Raw genomic sequence first — 9,281 nt, 5'->3', positions numbered from 1 at the left:
ACAAAAAAGATGTGAAAATTCCTCATTAATAATTTTTATATGGATTACACATTGAAATTGTGTTTAGGCTATATTGGACTAAATAAGCATATATTAAATTTGAAAGAAAAAAGTTTCTGCAAGTCCATTGTGCTGTTATCTTTGCATCTGATACTGCAGCTTCAAGCCCATAGGGCTGGCAGTCAGAAAGTGAAGATAAATGTAAAGTACAGGACAATAGGGAGCAAGTTGGATGAACTGAAACCTGTGTTAGTTCTTCCTGCCTCTGAATTTGATGGTATGGGTGTCCTGCAGAAACTCGACCCTTTATCATGGAGCTAAATGTGCAAACCTGTCTCAGGAGTTGGAGAAGCTGAGAGAAGATCGAGGGACAGGTGAGTGGTTACAGGCCCAGCTGCTGCTTCATGCAGAGGAGGCGAGTCAGCAGATCAGCAACAATGTAGGAACTACAAAATGTCTGCTGCTTCCTTGCATGCTCCAAACCACCTAAAATCTCCTCTGTGGTCCATCCAAACCAGAAACATACAAGAAAGGAGATTTGGGGAGACAGATTCATCCAGCCTAGTGCACCCATTAGAAATCCCCCATGTCTTCCTTTAAAACATGTCACCTCCATTCCTCCCTTTTCAGTTAATTGGTCTCTAAGTAGTTTTTCATTTATTAATTTTCCTTCCCTTTCCATCAATTCTCCTTCTAGATTGCTCTTCATAGACCTCTGCTCTTACCACATCACCATTCCTAACCTGATGCTACTTGAGGCCCCATGCAAGGAAGGGCCCAAATGTTACTCCTCCATTATATGCCTGGTCTGATCAGGTCAATCTCCTTGTTCTTTCCAGAGCACACTGGACCGTTTTGGCTTCTGAAATTTCTTTTCTTTTTTTTTTCCTTTTTGTCTTTTTTCGTGACTGGCAACGGGATCACAACCCTCGGTGTCGCGCCCACACCGCGCTCAACCAGTGAGCGGACCGGTCTCTATATGGGATCCGAACCCTCAGCGGGAGCGCCGCCACGCTCCCAAGCGCCACACTCTACCAAGTGCGCCACCGGGCCGGCCCTTGGCTTCTGAAATTTCTGTCATGGTGATATTCCTGCTTGGAATCCACTCCCTATTCTCACTCTTTCCTGGACTCCCTTTATCTGCAATTTAGACCTTTTAACTCCAGGTGGCTCAGATGTTGCAGTGGCTTCTGGGGTACAAGCATGTACTCCCCATTTGGGGCAGGGGCTGTGTCTTATATGGTATTTTATCCTCATTTGAAGTCTTTTGGAGAGATGGAAACCTGGTGGAAACTAATTAAATTCTTTTACAGTGAAGAAAATATTTTATGTAATTTATGTTACAGACAAGTGGAAAAACAAAAGTGATGTTTTGCTGTGTGCAACTCTGTTTTCCAGCATAATAATGTGGTGTCCATTCCCTGGCTGTTATGATAAGGAACACCTTAGCACTGGTGCCTGTATAATATGCATTTACCACTGTGTCTTTGTTTAATCCAAATGCAGATACTTCAGTATCAATATTTCTCCAGAGAAATACTTTTCTTTTTTCTTTTGTATTCTGTTTCATAGAGAGACAAAGCTTGAGCCTTGCTCACCATTCAGTCTCAGGGCCTTTCCTGTGCCTGATAGGTCATGCACACTTTTTAGGCACAACCTTGGACTCCTGTATTAGTTTCCCGGGATTACCATAACAAATTGCCACAAACTGAGTGGCTTAAAAAACAGGTTTATTCTTTCACACTTCTGGAAACCAGAAGTTGGAGCCAGGGTGTCGGTAGGACCATGCTCCCTCCAAAGGCCATGAGGGAGAATCCTGAAGAAGACCTTTCCCATATCTGGTGGCTCCAGGCGTCTTTGGCTTGTGGCTGCATCACTCCAGTCTCTGCCTCTGTCTCCATGTGACCTTCTCCTCCTCTGTGTCTCAAATCTCTCTCTACCTTTCTCTTAAAAGGACATTGTCACTGGATTAATGGCCCACCAGGTTAACCTGGATGATCTCATCTCAAGATCCTTCACTGAATTACGTCAGCAGAGACTCTTTTAACAAATAAAGTCATGGTTACAAGTTCTGAGGCTTAGGACATGGACATACCTTTTTAAGGAGTCATCATTCAACCCACCACAATGCCCTGAAGCAACTACTCCAAGACAGAAAGTGGACGCTGCCAGGCCTTATGAGGCCCAGAACCATCCCAGTGTTACCGTGGGCCCATTCACCTGGTTACTGTACATCACAGGTGCAGCCCAGATTCAGAGTGAGAGGGAATCCCCATGAGCACCAGCCTACCAAACGCGAGGCATTTAGACAGTGGTTGGTCACCAGCTGCTGCACCTCTAGACCTAGCTTCTCCCAGAACTACCTTTTTCTGGAGGCATTCTTCCTGACAACCTACATGCTTCCCCCTGACTCAATAGTTAGGGCTCTCTAAGTGAACTGACAGTAACCTGGCTCTTTAGAATAAAAGACAAACAAAAAATAACAATGGTTTAATTTGTTACTTCCCCTCCACATAGACAGTCAACCTCTTCAAGCTTTCATTTAAATTCACAACTTGGTAGAAGAAATATTTTCAGTGGGGTGATGGCCAGGGTGGTTATCGGAGCTTTTCAAGTCCCTACACAAGCTCCACTTGCTGCTTTGCCACAGGTGCGTGGAGCACAGAGTGATGACCTCCACAGTGGCAGCTCCGAAGGGTGTGTGCTCTGCAGGGGGACACACCTGCCTCCAGCTCAGCAGTCATGCAGCTGTGCAACCCAGGAAAAGTAATGAGGTGTCTCCTCCATAAAGTTCAGGGAGCAGTACTAAAGTTCCAAGGTAAAGGGAACTTGACAGTAATAACAATGATGATGATGATTTTTTTGTGTGCTTAAGTGATGTCGGTTTAATTCAGCACTGTACGTGGGAAGTTTTTAGCATATGCAAATTTTACAGCTAAGGTAGATTAAAGTAGAAGTGCTGTATTTCTCTCTTTTTCCCTCAGAGAGTTGAGCAGGACATTAGCAGACGTGGGAAGCACCCCGTTGACACCAATTAGTAGCATCAGCAATAAGGAATAGGAGTAGACTAACGCGGGAAATTTGGATGCTTTCCTGATATTGTCTTTTTTTTATCATGTTGTTCACCATTTATTTTTTTGTAATTGAAACATAGTTGATTGTGCATATTTGTGGGGTGCAGAGTTGAATATCAATAACTGCGTGCAATATGTGATGCTCAAAGCAGGATAATTAGTGTATTCAGCATTATACAACGTTATCGTTTTTTGTGGCTTTTTGCCAATTCCTCCCTTACCCTCCTTATCCCTCCCCCTTTCGCACCTCCGGTAACCCAGTTCTGTTCTTTCCTTTTGAAAGTTCAACATATTAAACAATGATTATGACCATGATGAAGATATGCTGTTGTGACATCAGTGCAACCCATTCAATGTGTATGAAAAGGGTACGGAAGTAAACTAGACTCCAGTGGAACAAAACAAACAAGTGCTTTATTGGGATATCTGCTAGTCAGCACCATTATTAGGACTTAATTCCTATTTGCTTTTGATTAATACACATTGTCTCCCTCTCTTTTCTGTATTTTATTAGTTAATAAACATTCAGTATGCAGCACCTCTTGGTTTGTGAATACCGTGGAAGAATCTATGATGATCACACATCTCTGAACTTGGTTTAGGGGTATGAAAGCGACTAGCTCGATAATCTTCCTAGGACTTTAGTTTGGATTCATTCTGTGTGGGAAGGAAAATCCCAAAGACATTTTGCCCTTGTCTCTGTATGTAAATGTGCTTTCTCAGAGCATGCCAGTGGTCACCGGGGATGGGCACTGGTGTTAAAGAAGTAGCTGGAGGGGAAGTCACACTCTGATGACAGGAGGGTTTGCTTTCACATCTGGTTTCAATTCCAGTCCGTGGGATTTTGCTCAGAGGCTTCTCACAGTTGCTGGCAAACCATGTTGTTGTGCCTCTAAATGAGCCCCTACTCTGTAGGCACTTGGTAGGTTCACAAACCTAGGCTGGAGGACTTCATGGGCCACGGAGCCAACAGAGGTTAAGGTCCAGATGTTGGTGATAGAGGGGATCTGTCTAGGCTTGCTTGCTGGGGTGTGAGGCAGACAGCACCTTCCAGGGTTAGGCCTTTGCTGCGTTTGTCACCAAGTTAGCTCAGTGTCAGTGGCGCTCACTGTCCACCCATTGACTGCCTCTTGTTAGCCACCAGGCTCTTCCTTCCTTCCTCCTCTCTCCCTCAGGTCTTTCCTTTCACATGTATGTCCTGATCAGTAATTTATACAAGTATGAGGGGTCTTCAAAAAAGTTCATGGAAAGACTCATATTGTCTTGTAATTCTCTTTTTCCACAAACTTTTTGAAGCGCTCTCATATGAAATTTGGAGGTAGAAGGCCTGGCTTTAAATTCAACTTAATTGCTCATTTCTTCTTAGAACTTTGTGAAATGATTTCACTTCTTTGAGCCTCAAATGTTTTTGTCTGTAAAAGGGAAAGAACAGCACCTGCCTTTTCCACATATATGTGAAGATGCTGCCATTGGATGGACTAGTATCTGGGGCAGCTCTTTGTGCCTGCTTAGTGCTCCTCCAAGGTGAGTGATCATTTATATATTCCCGGCTGGGCATGAGTGGTCAAACAGTTGGACAAATTGGAACACTCCAAGAAGGTGCAGAAAGGAAGTGGACAGTGGATTTGGGTAGATGGCGCAGACTGGGCTAGGTATTCTAGGTGATGGAAAGGGAACTTAAAGATTATATTGAATCATGCTCATTTTATAGATGAGGAAACTGAGGCCAGAGGAGTAAAGGGTCTAGCTCCTAGACTTTTGTTCTTGTTTTCATTATTTTAACAGCATTTATTGTCAGCTGCAAAGACCTTATTTATGAATTTGCTTATGGTTTATCTGCTCTCCTGCCCACTCCAATACTAGCTAGCCTGACGGTCCCTTGAAAGCTGAAGCCTGTCTGGCTAGTTCATCTCTGTGTGCCCAGAGCCGTGGGCAGAACTGACACATAAGGGACACTGGTGAGGAAATGTCCAATAAGCAATGTGCCCAAGGCCTCTCCTGACTCCTTGTCCAGGGGCCTTGCTGGTTCTGCCACATGTTCCCATGTCAGGGGTGGTACAAATCCTGAAGGACTGCCCTATCCTTCTTTTAGATCTCGGATATCTCCGAACTAGAAATCCTGAGCAGAGACCTGGCTGTCATTTTTGTCCACTTCTAGGAAATTAATAGAAACAGAAGATTGCTAATAGGTCAAGAAGCCACTCATGTGGTGGTGTGGGAGAAGTGAGCTCCATGAGGTCATATGTGGAGCTGACATATTTATGGTTGTATTTCAGTGACTCGGTGAGGGACTGACCCATAGCACACCCTTGGCAAATGTCTCTTAAATGAATGAGAGAATGAATGAATGGCTTCTTTAGGAAACGGATGAATGTGTAGCACAACTGCAAGGTTCAAATGACACGTTGACGGCTCCTCACTATTCTGAAAGAGGAGGAATGAGGGCAGCGGGATGACATGAGGACGTGTCCTGCTTTCATCTGTCAATGGAAGTCAGACTCTCTGGTTGGGTAGTTTCCATGCAGATGGGGTTGGAGGGAGGGAACACTGCAGCTGCTGAGGGAATGAACGAGCCATCACTGAAACCATAAATATGCCACGGACCCACACTGGGATGCTGACAGATGCCCTCCCTGCAAGGCTCAGATGGGAGGGACGCGTGGAGTCCAGATTTTAAATTAGATTCACCTGAGCTCAGTGAACTGTCATTTTTCTGATGCAATGAAAAAGGGGGAAGGAGGGGGGTGAAGGGGAGAATATCTTTGTAGCTGAGCTTACCTGACTTTCCTCAGTGGGAGACACACGAATAGTGTTTCATGTCAAGGAGAGGTAGTTAAAATGCAGACGGCTCGATCCTGGTCTCAGAATTCAAGAGGTGTGGTTCGTGCCTGTAGACCACTCTTCTTCCTTCCTTTGATCTATCACTTAATGTGGAGGAAGGTTTTTATGTGTGATTCCTATATAATGGGTAATTTAGTCCATTCCATTATGAAAAAGTAGTAAGTCTAGTTCTAGTACATTTGCTTCAGTTATTCTTTAAAGTCCCTAAAGTCCCTAGGAATGTATTATTCTCATATGCTTTAAGTAGCCTGAACGCTTTTTCTTAGTTGTTTATAACTTTTGAGCTCCTTTAAGCCAGTTGAAAGCTAGTAAGTTGAAAATTAAAAAAATAAAATAGGGGTGAGGTCATGTACTCTGCCCATGTGCATATTTGTGTAATGGGCACATTGTGCATGTGTGTAATTGACAAATTGGCACATCATCAAATTTCAGGTCAATTTCTGATCTCTTTATGCAACTTAACCCATACTTTAAAAACATTATCCTCCCTTCCCCTGCTCAAAGCCTGTGCATTGTATTTTTGAATTAGCTTTCTTGGCTAGTTTACAAGAAGTTTAATTCACAAGGTCTTAGCCACAAAAGCCTCAACTTGAGGCTCAGATATGAGTATATCTGAATGAAATGGCTGCCCACAGAAAAATTCAAGTTCATTAAATTCAGCTGAACCACTGCAAATGAAGACTAGTAACCTCTGATTCACAAACCACATGTCTTTCCTTTATTTTAAAATGATTTCAAAAGTTTTAAGGCTGTTGAAAAAGTATTCCTCCACATTTGCATTTCTCAGAGTAAATTCTATACAGGCTGATGTTTCTCCAAAAAAGAATGCACATTAAAATCATAATTGGCCAAATTGCCCTTAGCCATTGAAATAGATACTGTATACACTTGACCTTTCTAGAGGAGGGCTTAACGAAGCAGAGAAGTATAAAGAAGAACAATAAACTTTCAAGTTTCTGTTTTGGTTGAAGATTTTCCAAGATCTAATGGGATAAAGCAGGATTTATTTATTTAGTTTTTTTTATTTATTTATTATTATTTTTTTACCTAATTGGGGAAATGAGGTAAGAATGTGTGTGACTGCGATGGTTGAGTAATTTCTGAGGTTTTACATAGGACTCTGTTTTACAGGCTTCTTACTTCAAAGAAGATCTCTGTCAAAGAAATGCTGTATGGACCACTTGCCTTGGAAGTAAGGCAGCAGTATGAGGGAACAGGAAAGGGCTTAAAATGAATGGAGAATACATGTGCAGGGTATAAAACCTATGGAACACCATGAGTGACAGAAAACCTTGTCTACTGAGAAGAGGTATGGTAGGACTAGGATATAATCTCTTCTGCTTCAATGGTAAAAAGTTCTCTTTCGAAGTGAAATATTTCAAGCTTTGCCATACATCTTCCACATGATTAAAGAAAAGTAAACTAAAACATTTTCATTTTCTTACAACATATTCTTCAGGGTATAACTCTAAAAATTTTAGTAACATGACAGAATACCAGAGATATGTATATATTCTCATAGTTTCTTCCCTTCCAGCCAGGCAGCCAGGCTGTGTATGTCTTTGTTTCTAGAGAGTCAGGACACAGAGAAAAAGCTCATCAGACCTATGATTCTGGGCCAGGGAGGAGAGGGAAGAGTGATTCCCCAGGCTGGAAGAGGTGAAGGAGCTGGTGCTGAAGCATGTGAGACCTTTAAACCACTGAACAGCATCCCTCTGGGGAAGAGATGGGGCTCAGAGAAGAATGAAGGTAGTGTCTGCTTAGACACTGGGGTTGTATGTCTTGGTAACCACTCTATGTTCCACAGATTCAAGAGAGTAGGAAAAATTAGATTGCCAGGAATCTTGTAGACTCTAACTATGATGATATTAGTTGTGAGATTAGTGGCTTTTTTCCTGTTTCATGGAACCAAGTAAGTTCCATGGATTCGGGAGTGAACCTGGGAGAGGGAATGTAGCCCGAATAATGTCAGAATTCCTTACTAACACAATAGATTTGGGATAGGATAATTTTAAGAAGAGGTCTCCACATTCTTTGATATTTCTCCCTTCAAGAGATACAGTTTATTTGCTTTCTCCTGAGTGTGAGCTATCCTTTGTGTTGCTTCTAATGAATAGCCTATAGTAGAAGTGATGGATATCACTTATAAATTGACCATGGCTTCTTTCGTGGTGTGTCACCTTTCTCTCTTGAGTTGCTTGCTCTGTGAGAAGCAAGTTACAATCAGCCAAAGTGAATAGAAGTTCCTGGCTAGCAGCCAGCAAGAAACTGGCAGTGTCAGCCCATAGCCACGTCAAGTACCAGTGATTTCACAAGTGATATCCTATCTCCTTTGCTTCATGCTGTTCATTAGATGTGAGTCACTAGGGTTCAACCTGCCACACCCAGGAGGAGGGGTTTACACATGCTTGTGTATTCCAGGAGGTGGGGAATCATTGGGGGCCGTCTCAGAGGCTACCTTAAGGACCAAGTTAGCTTCAAACTGTATTTTAAGGAAGAGGCCACATGTTTCTAATGTAGATCTGGCTTGCTCTAGTAGTGAGTTCCTTGTGGAAGAGAATTCCTTTGTAGCCTGTTCTGTGGTACTCTGGGAGGCATTTATAGTGATATCAAACCCCTGGTTCCTTTTCAGATTACAAAATCACTTCGACGATGTGCAGAGAGCACCATCCAAAGCCTGATGTGTCTTTCCTCCCTGACAAAGCAGGCCTTATAAATAATTTCCACATCAGAGCCTCTTAAACCTGGCCAGGACTGGAGTGAAGCCCCTCCACGTTTACTCCAGAATCAGCACTGTGGCTGAGGAATGTCACCTGAGGTATACCTTCCACAGTGGTAGAATTGTTCTCAACAATCAAGGAAGAAACAGATTATTATGATCAAAATGATCCACTCAGAGAAACAGCTAGTTTTATGGCTTCTGTAGAGCTTCTGAATAATAAAAATCCAGCATTGATAATTTCCTTTTTTTATATTTGCAGTACAATTACAGAGAGAGGGAGAGAGAGACTGAGAAGAAAGATAAAACAGGGCTGCAATACATCAAAAATATTCTATTACTAAGCTGATTATAACCTTTTGACATAGAATCCATTCCACTGCCTATCAGTTAAAAAGGCGGGGAGGAGGGAGAGAGAGAGAGGGAGGCCTTGCTGAGATACTAGGATCCTGCAGTTACCAGTCTTTAGAAATAGCAAAAAGATGAAAGGTGATAAATAATATATGAATATATGAAGCCAGGTACTGAGCCAGCGGCTAGTTTTCTTTCTGTGAATCCTGCCATTTACATTTCTGATTCACATTTCTCAGCAGCACCTTGCCAAATATAATTGAACACTCTGTTGGATTTTGTTCCTCTTACTTTGT

Source organism: Galeopterus variegatus, unplaced genomic scaffold, assembly GCF_000696425.1.
Source record: "Galeopterus variegatus unplaced genomic scaffold, G_variegatus-3.0.2 Scaffold413, whole genome shotgun sequence".
NCBI lineage: Eukaryota > Metazoa > Chordata > Mammalia > Dermoptera > Cynocephalidae > Galeopterus > Galeopterus variegatus.
Note: the sequence above shows the minus strand (reverse complement) of the source record.